This window comes from Saccopteryx bilineata, chromosome 2 (genome assembly GCF_036850765.1).
Source record: "Saccopteryx bilineata isolate mSacBil1 chromosome 2, mSacBil1_pri_phased_curated, whole genome shotgun sequence".
In the NCBI taxonomy this organism is placed as follows: domain Eukaryota; kingdom Metazoa; phylum Chordata; class Mammalia; order Chiroptera; family Emballonuridae; genus Saccopteryx; species Saccopteryx bilineata.
This window is the reverse complement of record NC_089491.1, coordinates 344,967,259-344,990,095: the sequence shown is the minus strand read 5'-3', so window position 1 is coordinate 344,990,095 and position 22,837 is coordinate 344,967,259. Positions and strand designations below refer to the sequence as shown.

Sequence of the window (22,837 nt, the reverse complement as noted above, 5' to 3'; positions counted from 1 at the left end):
TTAGTTATTTGGGTAGAACAGTTTTGCAAAGGTGCATGAGAAGCCTGGAATGTTTTATGGTCTATATGCCTTTATGTTTTACATTTTCACAATAAGAGTATCTTATACTCACAATTTTTAAAAAGGTAAAGGACTGTCTACAGAAAAAAAATGCACTAAAATATTTATCTGATTTCTTTCTTGCCTCTTTTTAAACCAGTTTCCAATCTTTCAATAGTTGGCTGGTTTTCCGTGAATCTTTTGAGCCACATTGTAAGATGAAAACAAATGAAGCCTCTGATTTAAAATTGATCTGGCTATATTGGCTTGATGTATTTTTCACAACTTTCCACTAAAATAAACATAAAGGCAAAACAAAACAAAAAAAAAGAGATGAAAACCCACCACACTGCTAAAAATGCAGTCGCTGTTTCAAATACGTAAGATTTTCCCTGAAATATAAACTTGTAACAAATTTGAGAAATATCACTACTGATGAACATAACCATACTCAGGTAACAGCAGAAAAGAACACACTCTATCACTCCAGCCTCCTACTCATCCTGGTCCACAAACCTGAGGTTTTTCTTCCCATTGGAAAATTGAGTCATCCCCATCTATGTATTGGTGCCGTTTCTATGCAACCTAAATGCTACAATATTTCCATGCCCTCTGTCGCTAATATATTTATTTATTAACATCCAGAAAGAGACTACCACCACCATTTATCCAAAACATACACAAACACACAATTTGTCTCAAAGTAAATGGGCGCCTAGATGTTGTACGCTTGCAGGGTTTCATCCCCACAGGTAAGGCACAAGAGGAGGGTCAGAGACAGAACAGATACACCCCCCCCCCCATGACAATGCCTGCTGGAGAGCCATTATAGCACCGGCTGTGTTTGTGGAAGTGATGGTAAGAGATTTCTTTCGGGTCCCCCAGAGCCCCAGTCAACTACGTGATGCCATTTTCTGGAATGGGAGAAGCAGCTATGTGCATTTACTCTGCTGTTTTCTTTGTAGGGAAATAAAGGGAATGGATGTGGCTGGCTTATTGGCAAACAGTCTCCTAGACAGATGTAGCCTCATCGATAAGGAAGTCAACATAAATAGACTACAAAAGTGGCTTATTAAAATTTTAAAACGAAAGGAAAAGAATAGCTTACACTTTAAATTTAATTACCTTAAATCTAAAAAGAGCATTATATTTATAGATATACATTTTTTATTTTACATGTAATTCATATCACATTGATTTGTACATATTATTTACTATTCAGTTCAGATTATTATTTTAGAAAACTATTGGACATTTTTAATGGAGATATGTTAGAAGCAGAAAATATAGAACCTTTATAAAACAAATGAACAAACTGGAACATCAAGATGACTTTAAAATTGAGATAGAGGTAAGAAAATACAAAGACAAAAAAATAATTAGAAGTTTGTAATGCAGGGTTAGGAACAACAAAGTGCTTTATTAATACTCAAGTATTTTTTAAGCATGAAGAGAAAAGCTTAAAAGCTATCATTGAATGAATAAAGAAATGAAATACAACTGAAATGTTTCAAATTTGTTTGAATGATTATAAAAAGGGTAGGGGACAGTATAACTCCAACTCTTAACTTACTGATGTATTTGAGAAAAAAAAATAATGCAAACAGTAAAACATAACTAAAGCATTAAAGTACTTACTGAAATTTTTCGAGTATGGTTATATTATAAGACTAAAGGTCTAAGAAATCGCACAAAATATTTACAACTGGGAGATAAAGCATTTTAGAAAACGCTACCTCCAGTCTTTGACCAGTTTTGCTTTGCAGAGCAAACTATCAATAATAAAGTTCAAGTTCAATCAACAGGAGGAAATATATCTTTTTCATTTCATAATTAGATTAAATGTTCGGATCAAAAATAATTTTTTGAACCATAACATTTGTGGTTAAATTCCTAGGACAGCTTTGGCAGTCAAAATTTTCAAAATCTCTTACGAATTTAGTAGGATTCTCATAGCTGTAACTGACAATCAAGGATACTTGTCGACACATTGATCCATTTTGATGGACACACTCAGGCCGGGTTGCCTTAGATATTATATTCAACCATTTCACTCTTGGGGGCTGGTGGAAATAGAAGAATTATTTCAGGGATTGCTAAGGCAGAAATCACCCTGAGCATTAGCGAATTCAATTAAGATCATTGAGTCTATAACCTTCATACAACATAAGGGTGGTAAACTCTTTCGGGAACCTGCAGGGAATTCCTGGCAGACCAGTCCATGGGCTGGCGGATGAAAAACACTGCTTAGCACACCTGTGTACCTCTCCCTGCCTTCAGCCTCTGCAACACTGTTTGGAAGAATTCTCCTTGGGCTACAAGAGCTGCTCTGTCTTCAGGCTAAGACATGTACAAGTGCCAGGGTGTATATATCTGTTGTCCTGACCTGGGAGACCCTTAGCCCGTAAGAATCTAAAGTCGGAGTTTGATGAGAGCCCATCTCCTTGAATTTTAAACCATGCGTCTCTATGTGTGATAGTTGGTTTGTGTACTCATCAATTTATTTATTTCCTTCATAGCTCTTATCATAATCTGTAATTTTTTTTTACCTTCTTAACTATTTTATGTTTTCTCAATTAGGCACATAGGGCACACACTAAATATTTGCTCCTATCCTTATTCATCCCTTCATTCATTAGGCAATCCACTCAGTAGATATGGATTAAGTGAATACCATGTGTCAGCACTGTTTAGTATGAATCTAGATCAACAATTTTCACTCTTTTTTTTTTTCATGTGGCACACATAAATTACTAAAAATTCTGCGGAACAGCAAAAAATAGGTTTTTTGCCGATCTGACCAAAAAACCAAAAAATTAGGTATAATTTTGATTCATTCACACCAGGCGGCTATTGTTGTTGCCTGTTATTTTTCCCTTTGACAATCTAAGGGCAAGGAAGTCAATGCCCCTGACTAAACAGTCAGGCAGTGCAGGCTTTGAAAATTCTTGTGGAGCCCTGAATGAAAATCTCTGATCTAGATAATAGGAGAGCACTTTGAACACAGAAACATTGTCAAGTTTTATCTACCGAGCTTCCAGCCTCCAACGTTTGCCTGAGAAGAGAGGATCACGACCTACTAATTTACTGATAAGCAATTCATACACAAACCCTCTGATCTATAAATATAGATTTCTGTGGTTGGGGGACTATCTTTGATATGCTTTATTTCTTGAATTGCATAAAATAATAAATAGATATGGCACATAAGTGTGTTGAATGAAAAAAAAAGAGGCTCTCTCTATGTATGCCTACCTCCATGTCAGGATAATAAATGGAATGAATTTACAGTGGCAAAGGTTTTATAGCAAAACCAATGCCCTTATTTGACAGGTAAAGAACCAGAAATCCAGGTATATGACTTACTGACTTATGCCCTAAACACAGGTTTGTGCCACAGCAAAGAACCTTCACACTCAATTTTTTTTTATCTTATCTCCTTAGGGTTCTTCTAAGACCTTACTCCATTATCCTTCTGCAGTCCCCCTGACTTTTCTCCATCTAAGCAGTCTGGGGTAAAGACTGAGGGAGAAGAGGAAAGAGCCAGAAGATAAAGAACGGGAGGCACAGAATTATTTCACATGCCGATGCATCAGATGTAGCATTTAAGATGACACCTAATATCGTGCAGATGGCTAGAAGTCCCTTGAGTAATTTTCTGACCTGCGCTACCAGGCCCGCTTCACGGTGCCTTTTACGGAGTAGGCATCAATCAACAGCCATCAGCTGTTTCCTTTGTCACTGCCGCATCACAACATAATATAAAAATTTATAGTGGCAAGTTCCCTAGTGAAAGTACAGTTCTGGCTTATATCAGGATTAAATCGAGGCACTACTATCCAATACTTGCTCTAAACGTTCTTCAATTAGCATTAAATCTTTCAGGTCTGATGTCCACGTCCAAGACCAAAGTGACTGTGGGTAAGTGATTGTAGATATTCATTTCTACTCTACCTTTTATTCATGTGAGCTATAGTCACATTTCCAGTGTGAGGAGGCATTACTCCACCATGCCTCCCAAGGGGAGAAAACATTCCTAAATAGATCAGTGTATTTGTTAAGTGTCACGTGAACGTTTTGGTTGTGGTTGACAAGTTCATGTCCAAAACCAATCTACTATTTCTAGAAAGAAACAAGGGGGTAAAAAAAACTATGCTTTTAACATGCCCATCATTTCCACATAAAAATGCTATATTATCTGATGCTTCCATTAACCCCAAGTAGGGTGGAGGCCGTGGGTGGCCTAATACAATCTCTTCCCCTAAAAGTCTCAGACACTAATTCTAGTTCTCCCCTCTTATTCCGTGGTATCTCAATAGCATCCCATGTTTAAAAGTCGACTTGAGGAATGAACCAAACTTTTTCTCCACCTGACTCCTCTCAGGCCCAAGGACCTTTCTAACTGACAGCAAATTTCTGTTGAATGAAAGATGAAGGGCAAGAGGAAAACATTAAGATATTTTGTCCTACTTTCTTGTGACTTGTTAAATATAATCAGGGGGCCTATTTGTCACGCCAGAGGTTTGTCTCTCTTCCCCGTAGCCTCTGACAGGCTCGATGAGAAAAAAAAAAAGGGCAAGTGAAGACGAATTGGCAGTCATATCATTTCTGCTCTGTCTCCTGGTCTTTCTAATTTCGCCTCCGATGAAATATATATACAATATCAAGTCAGTTAAGTGAAAGAAACATCTACAGGGAGAGGGAGAGGCACCAGGCTCATTCTCTGGCACAGAAACGGCTATTAAACAATATCTGTCTCTTTCACTTTCAATAGTCCAGTTATACCCCAAGTCCGTATGTCGGGGAAATGAAAATGTGTTTTCCTTTGGAAAACAGAAATGACAGATGGCTCAGGGAGGTGGAGGACCAAGAGGAAATGAAAGGGAGGGAGCAGAGGACTTAGGCCAAATAAACACTAACAACCATAAAGTGAGCTCAGGGAGGGAAAAATAAAAAAGATCGTATTCTGAAAGACATTGTCGGGATGAAGTGTTTTAAGTTCAAGGAAACAATTCACTCAAGAATATGTAAGAGAAAATAATACGGCTCTGGGAATAAAAGGATGACATAGGGACCATATCACATAATTTAGAGCTCAAGGGTACCAGTGTAAGGCTCACCAAGCCATCTGGTAAGGATTCCTTACACAGCCTCCTGGACCAGTCTCAGGAAACCCCTTCGTGAACGCACACTGGAAGCATGAACCTGCTTTTCTCAAATTGCCCCACCCTGACGTTGGACGCCTCTTTCTTATTTTAGACTAATATAACTTTCCTTCATCAATCCTAATTTACTAGGTGATGCTACTCAAGATTACATTAAACTTTTATCCTACTTTTTTTTTTTTTTTTTGGTAAGAAATATCTCCCCCAGTTTGATGATATCTAGGTCAAATATTCTTGTATCTTTTGCTTTGGTTTTGTTTCTGTCTAACCTATTACTAATCTCTAGACCCCTGTCGAATTTCTCAGGCTTCACAGTTTTTTGAATTGAAAATATTATGCCAAGCCTGACCAGGTGGTGGCTTAGTGGATAGAGCGTCGGACTGGGATAAGGAAAATATTATGTTAATATTCACAATTCACTTTCCAATGTGTAGCAGCTAATTTCCCAAGATAGTATTTGTTTTCAATAGGCACTGTTGATCTGTATTGAACTTATATTTAAGCCAACCACTACTTTTTCATTTTTTGTGTTTTGTTTTTGTTTTTGTTTTGCTCTCCCATGAACCACTGTTCAGTCAGTCACATTTCCCATTACCTATACTTGATCAGTTGTGTTATTATTGAATAAAACTAAGTGAGAGTTGAACTGTTTGAATTTGGTCATGACCAAATGTCTTGCTCTAGCCCAGGGGTTGGGAACCTATGGCTCGTGAGCCAGATGTGGCTCTTTTGATGGCTTCAGCTGGCTCGCAGACAAATCTTTAATAAAAATAATAATAATGTTAAAAATATAAAACTCTCATGTATTACAATCCATTCATTTCCTACCACTCATGTTCATAGTTGCAGGTGGCTGGAGCCAATCACAGCTGTCCTCCGGGATAACACCAAATTTTTATTGGATAATGCATAAGGTGCACAGGTCATTGTATGGCTCTCATGGAATTACATTTTAAAATATGTGGCGTTCATGGCTCTCTCAGCCAAAAAGATTCCCAACATCTGCTCTAGCCAATAAAATAGGAGAAGCACCATATTTCATTTCTGAGCAGAAACATCTAAGAGCCAGGATGTGACCATTTCCCTGCCCCTACTCACTAGCTATATCTTATAATATTGCAGTAAGTTCAAGCTAATTTAGAATGTACAGTCCACACCTGTAGGACACCTGCCCTACAGAGTCTTTGAGGGGGAAAAATGAGCTTTTACTTTTCCTGCTGCATAACTAATCCTGGGCTGATATAACCAAATAAATCAGAACTAGTACAAGAATTTCATATTTGGGGTGATCCAGATGTCGGTCAGCAAACTCAGCCATCACTAAGCAAAAGAAAAGATTCTTTGGATACTTTATTCAACTACTACACAATCATTTTAATCACATACACTCATCAAAGTATTATTTCAAAATGACTCAAAATTTTGTGAACTGGTATTACTAAGATTAAAATGAATCTTTATTTACTTACTGAATATTGTGAAAAATTCAAAAAACATGACTGGTTTTTCATATATATTCCCCATTAAATTACAAACTTATTCAATGTAATTCTAGTAAGGAGAAGAACAAATCCTTTGTCTTTCAATGATCTCGGGGGATTCCCATTCCTTAGTAAGTAACCCAGTATAAAGATAAATTCAGTTATACTGGCTCAACAGAAAGGTTTCAAGGTCTCTAACTAAAACTCCCAGTATCTCTTTGAAAAATAAGCTTTTGTCCTAAACCCAAACAATGCAACCTGCAGTTGCAAATCCTCATAATGACTACCTCTGCTTCAACCCTATGAGATCCCAGGTTCTGGGGAGGGGGTCACTATTAGAACCCTACTGTGGATGGCCCTTCATTTTGGTTTCTACACCCCGGGCTGGATAGAGTTATCAAATAAAAATTTAGTGTTCTTATAATTTAATTATAGTTTTTGCACTTTGTGTACTTTCTCTGCATTTCTGCTTTGTTTTTGAAACAAAAATAACAACAAATGTTGAATTGTTTGGGAAGTATGTGGCATCAGCCATTCTAAAAAACAGGCAGAGACAGAGTTCACAGACAGATAAAAGTTTGCAAATGGCCCTTGTCAACTTTATTGAAGGCTCCGTTATCGTTTCTGGGGATGGGGCAGAGGTTCCTAAACAATACACATCAAGTAATCACTCTCTTTGTGAGAGACCTTTACAAAAATTATTTAAGCTGTCAAAATGAAACATTCTAAACATGCTCCTAGCTGGGGAAATTACCATTCACTATACAACAATGTGAGAAGTGTCAGAGGCAGCATGTGAAACTCAAAGGCTTACAAAAACACAAGTAGGGCGTCCTTACAGACTGGACCAGCTTAATGTCGCTGCCTAGAAAGAGACCAAAAGACAAGGAAGGGATCCTGGTATAGGTTCTCCAGGCAAGGAGTTTGGAAGTCACCTCTCTGTCCTAACATGGAAAACACTGAACAGGCTGGAAAATCAACAACTGTTCCTGGACTTGGAAGAGAGGACATGCTGCTGACCCCAACACTGGAGAGAGGCAGATGAAGGGACCAGCTTCAGCAAAGCAGAGATCCACCCTCTGAAAGGGCTGAGCTGGAGCAGGAGGCTCCCTGCAGACCCCTCAGAGAGTTAGAACTCCTGGGGACACTGTCTGGGGGCTCCTTACCGTATAGTGAGATTAATACCCAGGACTCAACCACAGTTCCCCAGTAAATATCAGAGAGAATTAATCACAGGCTTCCAGCAGGGAGAGTAGAAATGGAACCATTTTTAAAATGCTCGAAGGTGTCCTGTTCTCCACAAGGGCCACACCCAGTGGACACTATTTGACTAGAGTCTCATTCCTAACCACCTCCCACCGGCTCTAGCCTTCCTTGTGAGAATGTGAAAACACCCAATTCTATCACGCAGGCCCACTAAGGGGGTGGGGGTGGGGGGAGACAGAAAATGAGAAACACCTTGTAAAAGTTCAAAGCCCAGAGGCATAGGCTTTGCAAAAAGACTGAGACCTAAATGTAGAATTTAGAATGGTTCCTAACCCTACATTTGCCTACCACGTTAGTGAAGGCCTGCTTACCACAGTTTCTTTTCACCTGGTACCTCGTGTCCGATTATAAGAAAAAATGACAAGGCACACCAAGGTTAAATAAATAAATAAATAAATAAATAGCACAGCTTGAAAAGCCAGAGCAAGAATCAGAATGAGACACGGCAGAAATATAAGAATTACCAGAAGTAGCCTGACCTGTGGTGGCACAGTGGATAAAGCGTCGACCTGGAAATACTAAGGTTGCCGGTTTGAAACCCTGGGCTTGCCTGGTCAAGGCACATATGGGAGTTGATGGTTCCAGCTCCTCCCCCCCCTTCTCTCTCTCTGTCTCTACTCTCTTTCTCCTCTCTAAAATGAATAAATAAAAAAAAAATTAAAAAAAAAAAGAATTACCAGAAGTAGAATTTGAAACAACTATGATTAATATACTAAGGGCTGTGGTAGGTAAAAGTTGAGAGCACAGAAGAGGAGATGGGAACTGCAAGCAGAGGGATGAAAATCCTAAGGAAGGTCCAAATAGAGATGCTAGGAATAAAAAAAAATTAAATAAATAAATGAAAAACAGTGTAAGGAAAAAAGGAGACTGGTTTTGATGGGCTTGTTTGTATATTGGACATGGCTGAGCTTCACACAGCAACAGAATCCTCAACAACCAAAAGGCCAAAGTACAAAGACAGAAAAAATGAGAACACACTATCTAAGAACGCTGGGACAGCCACCTGAGCTGTGACATACACATCATGGGAACCCCAGAAGGAGAAACAAGACAGAAAGAAACAGAAGAGATGGTTGCAAAAATAATGACTGAGAATTTGCTCCAAATAAATGTCAGACACGAAGGGATGGGAGAAAGGAAGTAGGAATATTTTGTTTTTATAAAGTATTCACACAACCCATGAAGTGGGTTAGAGTTATTTGAATATGGACTTGGATTCGTTGTAAATGTATGACTTTGTGACAACCACAAAAGAAGTAAAAAAATAATAATAATAGGTATAACTGATAAGAAAGAAGAGAAAATGGAATTACACAAAATGCTCAATTAAAACCACAAAGGCAGAAAAAGAGTGGAAGACAGAAATAGAAACAGAACTAGGAAAACAAATAGAAAACAACAGTTGGTACATATTAATCCAACTATGTCAACAATCACTTTGAACATCAATGGTATCAATGCACCAATTAAAAAGTAAAGACTGTCAAAGTAGATTAAAAAACACAGCTTATATGTTGTCTATGTGAAACCCATTTTAAATATAAAGGGGTATGTACATTAAAAGTAAAGGGATGGAGAAAAATAGACCATGCTAACACTAATCAAAGGAAAGCAGGAGTCACTATATTAATTTCCAACAGAGCGGACTTCAAAGTAGGGAAACTATCATAATGATAAAGTGGCCAATTCTCAAAAAAGATATAACAATTCTCAATGTCCATGTGTGCCTAACAACAGATCATCAAACTATGGGAAGCAAAATCTAACAGAACTACAAAGACAACTAGATGAATCCACTATCAGAGTTAGACACTTCAAAACTCCTCTCTTAGAAAGGGGCAGATCCAGCAGGCAGAAAATCAGTAAGGACATAGATGAACTCAACAACACCATCAATCAACTGAGTATAATTGACAGCCATAAACTACTTCACCCAACAAAGGAGAATACAAATCATTCTCAGGCTCACATGAAACATTCACCAAGATGGACCACATTCTGGACTGTAACACACGCCTTAGCAAATTAAAAAAAATATATATATAGAAATCCTCTGATGTCAGTTCTTAGATCACCGAGGAATTAAACTGCATATCAATAAAAGAAAATAACTGGAAAATTCCGATAGAGATTAAACAATGCACTTCAAATTAATCCGTGAGTCAAAGAATAATTTCACAAGAAATATTAAAATACTCCAAACTCAATTAAAATGAAGATACAAGTTATCAAAAATTGTAAGCTTCAGACTCTGAATGACAAAATGTTTCCATGTTTAATGTAAGCTCTGGAAATGCTGAAAATAGAACTGATGCCTGTCATTACCTGTGCTGATGGCCCGGGATTCCAGGGACACCCCATTTACAATTGCTGTGAAGTCCCTTCCACTTTTAACATTCTGTAATTTGTGAATACTATTAAAACTAATAAAACAGATGCACATCCAACAGCGAGTTTTAAAATCCAGATCCAACAATTTGTAAGGGTTTGGGGGAGGAAGGCACCGTTAGATACCCCCAAACCTCAGAGAGCAGAGCAGAGATATGAGAACAGCTGTGCTTTGAGGGTGCTCTGCAATTTTCCTTGGAAAGCAATCCAAATTAACAATGCCGACTTTGTTATCCTTGTCCACAGTTTTATTTATGATTCATTTATATTTGATTAAATAATTAATATATAATTATATATTTGTAATTTATTTGTCTAAAAATCCAAGGTAGTGTCATTCCCTTAGAACAGTGGTTCTCAACCTTTCTAATGCTGTGACCCCGCAATATAGTTCCTCATGTTGCGGTGACCCCAAACCAAAAAATAATTTGGGTGGCTACTTCATAACTGTAATTTTGCTACAGTTATGATTTGGAATGTAAATACCTGATATGCATTATGTATTTATTTTCTGATGGCTTTAGGCGACCCCCCTGGGGTCGCGACCCACAGGTTGAGAACCATTGCCTTAGAAACACAGAGGGTATATGTTAAGCTCTATGATATTTACTGTGGTATCACCACACCTGCCGATGGGCTAGAGGGGGAAAAAAAAGAAATAAGTACTCTGTGGTCAGTTCCAATACTTTCTTACTAGAGAAAAGATTTTTCCCTTACCATAAATTTAGAATGTGTTGACTTGGAGAAAGAAATGCTACTTATCTTTGAGATGTGTTCTTAAAATATCAGCAAAAACAATGAGCAAGTCTGTGGCTTTCTTAACTGAGAGAGTTGAGCTAGACTTGAAGGACACTTGTTTCCCAATTCCCAATTCTGGGCTTCCAGAAATTGAAAAGAAGACACGTATTAACCAGTGCACCCTTGAGCTCAAGTTTCAGGCACTACTAGAAGGTGGAAGATTCTGGAAATAATTAAGGAGAAAGAAGTCTTGCTATAGAAAAGAATCTTAGCTCCTAAGAGACTTACGCCTTAGAATGTAATTGAAGACTTGGCCCCTCCCCTGTTTAGATGGCATGAGGTTGCAGAATGGGAAAGACTTATGAACGAATTTACCTAATACACAGCCCTGTACCTAAAGGCAAGGGAGACAGAGAAAGACAGGAAGGAATCTCCCTCTTTTCTGAAGACTTTAAAACATTAGAGGTCTTCTTGTGCACTACAAGAAAAGTCCCACCTTACCAATTCCGGAGACTTAAAATTTTCATTAAAACCCAGTGTTGGTTTCCTGTGGTACGATAAACTGGGTGGTTACAACAACAGAAATTGTTTTCTCACTAAAACCAAGGTGCCAGGATTGTTGCCAGGGTTGCTGCAATTCTTGGTGCTCCCTTGCTAAGGCTACATCATTCTGATCTCTGCCTCCATGACCTTAGTTCCTGAGTGTCTATGTCCAAACTTCCCTCTTCTTATAATGACACCCATCCTGTTGGCTTTAGGATTCACCCTAACCCAGCACAACATCACCTTACCTTCATTACACCTGCAAAGATGCTTTATTCTTAAATAAGGTCACTTTTACAGTTCTGGGTGGACATGCATATTGAGGAAACACTATTTAATCCAGTACAAACCCACAGTAAAAAATACCTTGAATAGGAACAAAACAAAAACTCCAAAGTGCTTACCCTGGTTCTACACAATGAATGCTAATATTTTCTATTCTCTCTCTTTTTTTTTTTTTTTTTTTTTCTGAAGCTGGAAACAGGGAGAGACAGTCAGACAGACTCCCGCATGCGCCCGACCGGGATCCACCCGGCACGCCCACCATGGGGCGACGCTCTGCCCACCAGGGGGCGATGCTCTGCCCATCCTGGGCGTCGCCATATTGCGACCAGAGCCACTCTATCTAGCGCCTGAGGCAGAGGCCACAGAGCCATCCCCAGCGCCCGGGCCATCTTTGCTCCAATGGAGCCTTGGCTGCAGAAGGGGAAGAGAGAGACAGAGAGGAAAGTGCGGCGGAGGGGTAGAGAAGCAAATGGGCGCTTCTCCTGTGTGCCCTGGCCGGGAATCGAACCCGGGTCCTCTGCACGTGAGGCCGACGCTCTACCGCTGAGCCAACCGGCCAGGGCCCTCTCTCATTTTTAATGTTTAGAAAATAACTTGTCACAATATCCAAAATTGAGTCCAGGGTCCAACACTATGTGACATCATAGTCATCTGAAACCAGTAAAACCAAAAATATTTGTCACTTTAACATTTTAGTTCACTTGTAACATGACACTAATGCTTTCACCAAAAGGGTGGCCAGGACGGGAGAAGGAAAAGATATCTGGTCTATCAGATAACTCACATTTCTTGTAGGCCTCTAAAAGAGAAGGGGCATAGTTCATTGGGTGGCCCAGAACACAGACTTAGCAGTCTTTACCAGTGTCAATAAAGTCCCACAATCAGATATGATTGACACTGACAGAGACAATATGTACAAACCACATAGTAAGACCCATCCCATGGCTTAGCAAAAGTGACACTTTAAAAAAAAAAAGGGCTCTGGCTGGTTGGCTCAGCAGTAGAACATCAGCCCAGGGTGTAGAAGTCCTGGTTCGATTCCTGGTCAGGGTACACAGGAGAAGCAACCATCTGTTTCTCCAACCCTCCCCCTGTCCTCTCTCTCTCTCTCTCTCATTCTCTTTCTCTCCACCACCTCCTACATCCATAGCTCATTCAAGCAAGTTGGCCCAGGGTGCTGAGGATAGCATCATGGTCTTACCTCAGGCGTTAAAATAGCTCAGTTGCCAAGCAACAGAGCAACGGCCCCAGATGAGCAAAGCATCACCCTGTAGGGGGCTTGCTGGGTGGATCCCGGTCAGGGCGAATGTGGGAGTCTGTCTCTCTGCCTCTCTGCCTCTTACTTTATTAAAAAGAAAAAGTGAAGGCAATAAACATCGAGGTTGCCTTTTTATTAAGTTAAAATTTACATAACATTTTATTCTAATGAACTCTGAGCAATAAAGCTTAGAGAGTACCTAGCTATTCTCTTGCTTTTTTTTTTTCTTGCTTTCTTTATCTGCAGAAGAGTTCTAATGAAAACAAGTGAAACACCCATGAAAAGTCAATCCTCTTCTTTGAATTCCTTTGGCAAATGTGTTATTTGAAAAATCTTCAGGTACCAGATTGAATAAATCTGAAAGTCCTTGATAGAGAATAAAGCCAGGTCCTGGCCGGTTGGCTCAGCGGTAGAGCGTCGGCCTAGCGTGCGGAAGACCCGGGTTTGATTCCCGGCCAGGGCACATAGGAGAAGCGCCCATTTGCTTCTCCACCCCTCCGCCGCGCCTTCCTCTCTGTCTCTCTTTTCCCCTCCCGCAGCCAAGGCTCCATTGGAGCAAAGATGGCCCGGGCACTGGGGATGGCTCTGTGGCCTCTGCCCCAGGCGCTAGAGTGGCTCTGGTCGCAACATGGTGACACCCAGGAGGGTCGCAACATGGCGACGCCCAGGATGGGCAGAGCATCGCCCCCTGGTGGGCAGAGCGTCGCCCCCTGGTGGGCGTGCCAGGTGGATCCCGGTCGGGCGCATGCGGGAGTCTGACTGTCTCTCCCTGTTTCCAGCTTCAGAAAAATGCAAAAAAAAAAAAAAAAAAAAAGAGAATAAAGCCAGAGGTGTCCCTTCTAAGTCACTTTTATGACTAGCCCCAAACCTTAACTACGAGCTAAGAGTTCATACTAATGATTAACCCAGGAACAAAACTCCTCTATGATATTAATTGATCTAATAAAATATCTTTCCTTAGGCTACTTTTCATGCATTCATTTTATTATCAAATAGGCAACCAGTCCTAGGAGTCGTAATTCTTTTTTTTTCTTCTCCCCTACCTATATTCTGGAATGAAGTAATGGTTAGTATGATGAGCTAGCCCTTTATAATATTGCTCCAGAGAAACTGAAAAGAAATTAAAGTTGTAACATATCACAGAAGGTGCCAAGGTGAAGTTCTAATTTATGGTGTTGTCCACATGAATCTCAGAGGGATACAGTATTCCCTTCTGCATTGGATTTCTCGTGGGCTCTCTTTGCCTTACTCATACATAGCCTTCCTACTGAGAGACACCTTTATACTATCTTCAGATATAGAAGAGTTGTCCTTTTAAACCACCATGGCTGAACCTAGTCTTACACATAACATATTATGCAAACAATAAATACTATACTTGAACATTGGTATCTTCATAATTATATTGTTTCCTATAGTGTGGGTTAAAGTTAGTTTTATCACTCTCTCTGCTGCAAGGCCAAATTACAAATTTAAAACTGTGATATATTTAATATAGGCTAAGCAAGAAAATCCCTTTGAATTTTAGAGATCTAGGTTGCTATCTGGAGAGATAAAGAATGACTTTGTTTTTTGTTTGCTTGTTTTTTTCCCCATTACACTGAGTCCATAATATCCTGAGACAAACCTCAGAGCATTTACTCTCTGTTCTAACACAGGATTAGTTTTCCAACCCCCTCCCCTCCATCCCCTCCAATGAAAGAGATTTACAATTAGTTACCTTTTGGCAAGCCCACGGCAATGTGATTCTAAAATTACATTTTCTAATAAACTTTCTAGACTAAAGAATGGTTTGCTGACCTACCTGTAAGCAAAGATGTAGATATTATTCTTAAAATAAGAAGAAATCCACTCCCCCTCTCATCTATCTTCAGATCTTCCTAACCCCCAAGCAACAAGCTCTCTCCTAAACAGACTTCTCTCAGCCTTTTAGCTAACCAGTGATAATCCATTTCTGCTTGTGCTTCTTCCTTTCACCTGTTTGCTCCTGAAGAACACTTAGGGCTCACCTTTGACCTTTCCTTTGGTTTAGCTGGACTTTGTCAGTAAACCATAAAACACTGTGTGGGTTTTTTTTAAGCTCAACATCTTGCCATTGCCTGTTAATGTTATAACTATGCTTCTTAAACCCATACCCAAGTCTATGGACCTAACATTTACCACCTTTAGCAATGCTGTATGTACATGAACACTGTTTTTTTTTTTCTTTCATGTGTGGATCTGTTACACATAAAGTTCCAATTTATATAGTTCTTAACATTTTACCTCACCATGACCAAAATTGGATAGCTTACTTATTTTTTATATTTATTTTATTCTGAAAGCTGATCTGCTTTTCACTGGATTAAAATTTTCAATCCACAGTGTTATTTGGTGGACGCTTTGTGGAGAAGTGGTCTATGCACTTTACGGTTTTTTAATCCTCACAACAACCTCTTGGAGGCGCTATTATTATTTGCATTTTACTTAAGAATTAGTGAAAAGGTCCAAGCGCCCCCAAATTCAGTAACAGTAACTTCCACCGTAACTTATCTAGTTATTTCCTAGCAAACAAGGTAATAATTTACTACCTGAAACAGCAGGCGAGATGTCATCAAATTGATCTTTCATAATTCTGAAATAAAGATGTACCTTATTTTTCTAAAATTCTGTGGGAATAATCTCATGTTCCACAGAAGAGACTTTTTTCAAGATAACTGATTCTTTGGCCATTCATAAAATGGAACGACTACTGTATGGTAGTAATATTGACTACTATTTGTGTGTGTTCTGCATATTTCAGATAAAGACACTAAGACTCATAGGGAATCACCTACTCAAGGCCGTCGAACTAGGGAAGCTAGGAAGTCAAATAGCCCGGGACCTGAGCCATGTATGTTCTTTTGACTCGACTCTAAGATTTTTTCATCAGCCCACATTATCTCCCAGAACAGAAAATGGACCACCGATGGACCAAATACAAACTTCATGGTAACCCGTTTGCAAAAACATTATTTCTAAACCATGTGGTCCCTCTTTCAAATTTAATAGACTGCAAAGGGGAAAAAAAATAAGTGACTTGTAAATTTCTATTGAATTAGATTTATTGTTAGTGTCAGTTCATATACCCTGTGCTATTCAATCCGTGCCCACACGCATGGCGCTTTGTTATTTTCAAAGCACTTATATGGAACACATACAGAAAAAGACACTGTATAAACCACCAAATATACTTGATTATTTCCTCTTAGAAGTTGACAATTCTAAGTCTTAAATATATTATGTTTTTGTTTTTTTTTTAATTACAAGCTAGGAGGTGTCTTAAATCAAGTAATTTTAATTTCTGGTGCAGAAATCCTTTTTTCACATATTATCAATTCCCTGAGAGTCTGCTGAGATTAGATTGGCAGCCCATCAGTCCCTGCTCTAAATGGTCTCAGGAAACTATGATTGTAGAGGACTTGCACGTTTTTCCATAATATCACTGATTCTTCCACGGGGAGTAAGTTGTCAATTATTTTATCTTTTCAGACTCTGCCTTTGAACAGTAGCTCCCATCATTCCTCCCTTTAAAATCCTGCCACCAATTTACTGTTGGTTTGAAATCCAATCATTAACTGTTTAAAATAAGAACTGGCCGGCTATGGAGGTCATTTAAAAGCACAGGACCTAGCATTTCATAGGAGATATTTGGCTGCTCTGTATATATTTTTTTCTAACTGAAAATCAACCCATGCTTATTACTTAAACAAGACCAAATGTAGAAAAGCTTAAATGTGAAAAATATGCCATCCTTCATCTCAACAGCCAAGTAACAGCTCAATATTTTAGTGTATTTTCTATTATATAATGTTTTAATGTTATTACTATTATTGTGATTATCTTTAATGTTATTGTATTTTTTAAAAAAAGTAAAATGGCCTGTATCCAGCTTTCTTTCATTTAGCATTTAAATTGAAATATTTTCCCATGTCAATAAATAATTTTCAAACACACAAATTTTGATTTTTATATAAACTTTAAGATGGAAATACGCCATAGTGTATTTAGCTATTTCCTTTTCTTCCATATAATGTTTCTATCACTTTCTTTTTTGGCTACAATTCAATGAAAATCATTTTTGTCCCATCAAAACTCTCACTTGGATTTCTAGCTGTAAATTCAAGGTCTAACTTCATTTAAAAAAAAAATTGGCACTAGATATATGTATATGGCCAGATTTTTATCAGCTATTATAGTATAAATTTATACTCTTACCAAAATTAAATAAACTGTAATTATTTTAATTACTTAATCCAGGGTGATCAGTCAGTCACCCTGTGGCAGGTTGATGGATGTTTTCTACCACGAAAGAAGCAGCATTTTGTCCTGACCGGAATAGACACCCTGGGTAAAGATTTGGCTTCCATGTATGCAATGTTTCTGTCCAAACTACCATCCGGGCACTTATTAATAACCCCTTTTCTTCATACCCACTAACGAGTTATTGCACTGGTATATATCAGCCCCAACTTTCCATTCACATCGCTGCTACAGCGGACACACACAACCAGAGAAAAGAGCCACCCCCTCGGACTGCCGAGATTTATTTCCTCTTAGCGGATTCTCTGCCCCAGGGTGAGACAGACCCGGCTCCATGGCTGACAAGGCCTTATCCTTGTGAGCCGATCTCATCATTTTTTCCTACCCAAACCCTGCTGCCAAGTGAATCTAGAACAGAAATAACAAGAACACTATCAAAACAAAACAACTGTTCATTCTTCAGATCTATAAATTACAAGACATCTGTGCTTAAGCGCATTCCAGTCATACTCTTGCAAACCTACTTCTCTTCCTCTGGTAAGTGATTGCTTTTATTTTTCTTCATCTTCCTCCCCACTTTGAACTTGTGCACATTTTCTTGCTTCCTGGAACAGCGAGACACAATTCCCTAGGCCTACAATATTCCCATGGTTAAAGCTGATGCTTTTAGCATTTCTTACTTATCTTGGCTAGCTCTGAAATCAATATAACGTTAGTAACTTGCAAGTGCTTATCTATGGAACATTATGAAGCAAGAAAGCCTATAAATTAAAGCCCTTTTTATACTTGTCTTGAGTGAGGAGAGGCTGAATAGTTGTGTGTGTGTGTGTGTGTGTGTGTGTGTGTGTACACGTGCACATGCTCTGCCTGGCGTCCGAGCCTCTGCTTTGAAAGGCTCAGATGTCCCCAGCCATTCCTGATAGTTCCCCAGTTAAGCATAGTGAGTACCCCACCATAACCAGAGCCCAGCATTCTCAGACGGAAGCTTCCATCCTTCTTAGATGCTGCAAATAGATGCTTATCGCAATGATGTAAATAACATGATATGAGCCAAAAGTATGAGCCAACAGCACACTCATACTTACGAGCTAATGCTTCTCTTAGTGTGGTTTTCTCTTTGCTCACCTCTAAAAGCTGCCTCTTTGGGGTATTTTATTTATTTAAACAAAAAATAAATAAATAAAACAAGAAGAAGAAAAGGTGATGCTATTTTGACAGTCCTTGGCGTTTTTCCTTTGACAAATGTGTGGCAGCTTTCAATTTGATCCGAGGACTTCTGTTTTCATTCTCGATCCCATCGCTAAAAATAATTACTGTATTTTGCTACTGGTCTTAACGCTGACTAATTTTTAGATGGCATATTGATTTCTAATTTTGTTCCTGGCGGTTCATCACTCACCTGGTGAGACACCTCATTCTTTCTGTGAAGTGGAAGTTCCGCCTGATCCATCTTGAGCCTTTATTCCCAGCAACGTTACCTCCTTTCTGTATACGTCAAGCCGATTTTCCTCCCCCCGTGATTTTTCTTATTTAAAAATGCATGTTTCTTCATGTTTTGTTGTTAATGAGGTATTATTACAAGGCACACAAAGGGATTGATTTGGAAGCTTCATTGTTGAGGGCGTGGGAGCAAGTTACTCAGGTAACCTGAGTGCTGCACCAGTGAGATAAGGTGTGTATTCAGGAGCCCCCGAGCCAAACTCAGAGACCCATGCTCTGCTTTCAGGGAAATTTCCTCTTCCTGGACCACATCTGGATTTCTGTTAGCACTGTGGCATCTGTTTCTCTCGACTGAGAGTGAAGGGGGAAGAGATAAACATTTTGGGCTCAATACGGAAGGAACAGTGGCAGACACACAAGTAAGTCACCAGTGCTTATAGAGGTTAAGCATCTATTAAAATTCTTTCTTGGATTTCCTTTAGGATGAAGCAGGATCTGGTGGCCAGGTGGCTTGTTAGGCCAAAGGGAGGTTCTCCTCAGGGCCTGGAGGGAAAGGAGGACTTGTACTTTTTATGGACTACTCCGAAGTCTCTGTGAGGCCAGAGTCAGCAGAAGCCTGCAGCTCCCCCACCTGCACCCTTCCTGGCTAGACATTCTGCACGTCACTCCCACAATGCTCTTTTAAAGTCACTGCCCTGCTCAGGACCCTGTAGTGGCTAAGAATAACAGCATAGTCTTTGCATTCACCAAGAGCTTGCACATCGCACATCCATCATCTCCTCTCCTGCCAACAACAATCTCTGAGTATTCAGTAGATCAAGTCCAAACACCTTATCCATAACACGGTCTTAACACTTTCCTGACTAGTGAGATGGTTTTCTCTTACTTCTCCCTCTTCTTCACTCCCAGGCAACAACTGCTACCTTCCACAATCGCCACTCGCCTTTGCCCCGGCCTGTGCCTGCAAAGCCTCCAGCCTCCTTCTGAAAGCCAGGAGGAAATGCCAACTGCTGAATGGCACAGTGATTCCTGAGGACATTCTGCAATAGATTAGCCACTCTTTCTGGCCTCACATGCACATGCTATACAATGTCTTCGCACTGTCATGGACGACCCTTCCTTACCTGAGTAGTGTTTGACATGGATGCTCAGCCTCCCGACCTTCACTTGCATGTCATGTTATTGTGGGCTCTGTTTTCCTGCAGATTCAAATGAGGCATTGATTAGACCGACCCTGAACTCCTCCTTTAAGCACTCTTCAGAGCTCTGAAAAGGTCTTGTCAGGGTCCCATCACTGGAAAATACATGTCCATTAACTCTATAAAGAATTTGGAGGATGTTATGTTTTCAGGTTTTTGTAGGGTTTTTTTGTTTTGTTTTGTTTTTTTGTATTGACTTCACTTTCTTTTCGGAAGGGCTTTACAATGATCACCACGGCATAATCTATTCTCAGCCCTGCGAGACAGATGGGGCAGGGGTTAAGTCACACAGACTTTCTTCAACTCTGCAACCTTCAACATCTGTATGAAGACGTCTCGTTTCTCAGTGTCCCTGGCAGCCAGCTGCATGGTAGGTCAGATGAAAGCCAAAGTCAAGATTTTTTTCCCTCTATAAGATTTCTGTTGCAGTACTCACTTCTGGGACCTGGGTAGTTTCTATTGTACTAGTTTTTTTTTTTTTTTTCCTTTTGTTCCCTCCATTCTTCTTCTGATCCATTGTGTTGTTTTTTCATTTCAGTCATTGTATTTTTTAGTTATAAGTTTTTCATTCGGTTATTTTTATGCCTTCTGCTTTTTTGGCTGATTTTCTATTAATTTGTCAAGTCTTTTTTCATTTGTTTAAAGCATGTGTGTTCATTTCTGGCTGAAACACCTTGTCATGGCTGCTTTAATTTTTTCGATCAGGTAAGTTTAATAGCTACGCCATCTCACTGGTGACATCTACTGACTGTCTTTCTTTCCATTCAAGCAGCTATGGTCCTGGGTCTTGGTCTGATTAGTAATTGTAAACTGGTACCTGGACATTTTGTGCATGATGTTATGAGACTGTGGAATTTATCCAAAGTGTCTGTTTGTACCTGGCTGCTTCCGACACTGCTCCTGGAGGAAGAGGGGTCATACCATCTACTTACTAGCAGATGGAGCTAGAAGTCTAATGTTCCCCACTTGGCTTCTGATGACAGCATGGGGCCTGAGGGGTTGAGGGGCTGTCCTTATCACCAGGCGGGGGGGGGGTAATGAAATCTCTGACTCTCCATTTGGCCTCTTCTGACACGACATCAACCCAAAGGGCAAGCAAGAGAAGCAGCGCCTCATTCTGTTGGATAAACAAGAGCAGCCCTAGGAAGGTTTCTGACAATGGACGGGGGAATTCTCTGTCTCCTCCTAGGGAAACAGAGGTTTCTACATATGTATAAATTTCACGTAGCCCATTTCTTTCTGAAGAATAACTTGTTCAAACTTGTGTACCTTAGTCAGTCATTAAGTATTTCCAGTGTCTAATTACATGGGTTTTTGTGTTTGTTTGTTTTTTAATTTTTCAGTAAGTCCATGAAGATCAGTCAAGTAAATGATCACAAGCTTCTAAGAGATGACTATGGCATGAGAATGACTCTTCACTGTACCCAATTTTCTCGGGAAAGACAATCATGGAGGTGCGGGGTAGACAAAATTAGGACAATAATATCCAATGTAGTTACCTATTCTTCATTTAATGATCTACTCTTATTTAAAAAATTATGCAATATTTAAAAAGCATGAAAATATCTCATCCCATTTGTTAAAACTGAAAAGAAAACACGGCCATTTTGTTTTTGCCTAGAGGCCTTTCTATCTGTACACACGTTATAATAAAACAAAATAGAATCTAATGAATGGGGATCCACATGGACTGAAACAAAGAGCAAGGATGGCGGACACCAGATGGTGAGTTTTCAAAGCTTCACTCAACACTTTTTTTTCTCTCCCTAGGTGACTTGGCCCACATTCTTCTTACCTCAGTAACAGAAAGCGAGTTTTTAACACCAATACCTCCTGCTGAGGCTTTTTGTCTCAGACATCAGCTCCACCACTGTTGGCTAACTTTCTTCTGCAGACTCTTTATTACTGCTAATGATGTCAGAGAAAGGGAACCGAGCTTGATTAATAGATGGCAGGTAGAATTTTCAACACTGGCAGCCCAAAATGACCTTTTGATTTATAAACTGAGAACCTGCAAGACAAAAGTCACGGAGAGTGAATAAGTATGTTCATTTTGACCCAATCACATTAGACGTCGAGTTTTTCCTTGTAATTACAATTTTAATGCCATTAAAAAAAACATTCTGCCTTACCGTTGTGCATGTTGTATTTTAGCATGTCTTTCTGAGGAGAATCATTAAAGAGAATCCTTCTACAAGAAGCTATTCTTGCTTTCATGAGTAACTTATTCCAAAACAATGGGGCATTGGTGTATATGTGCATTAAGGTACACAAACCAATACAGTACATGCACTGAATATGAAAAATCTGAAAGACTGCCTACTAGAATTCAAAATATCATTAATGGCAATACAGTGTATAATTAAGGTACTCATTTGCTCAGAACTTACATTTTTAGAAGTCAAACAAACCAGCTTCTGACTTTTACCCTACTCATCTTTCCTACCTCCTTAATCAAAAAGACAGAATTTAACATTTTTGCCTGATAATATATTTTCCTACAAGCTCTGAATAAAGCTGAATTTTTTTCTTATTTACAGTAGAAATAGCCAATGTTAAATAGTGACCTAGTAAGAAGTGCACATCTTCTTGAAGTAAAATTCATCTAAATATTTACATCTCTTCTTACACCATTGCCTTTTAAATAGTCGTCCAAATGGACAGGCACCTGAAATGTTACTTTTAAAGAGGAAAATGCACAAAGAATACAAGTGTTACTTTTTATAAAGGAGAATTCCTGGGTGTCTAAACATC

The 22,837-nt window shown here is 39.3% G+C and overlaps 1 non-coding gene across 1 annotated transcript; it reads right to left on the bottom strand.

Moving 5' to 3' along the window:
• Window positions 1–12,392: 12,392 nt before the first annotated feature.
• TRNAV-CAC (transfer RNA valine (anticodon CAC)) lies at window positions 12,393–12,468 on the bottom strand. The gene has a single exon. It is a non-coding gene; the product is annotated as a tRNA-Val (tRNA).
• Window positions 12,469–22,837: the final 10,369 nt, after the last annotated feature.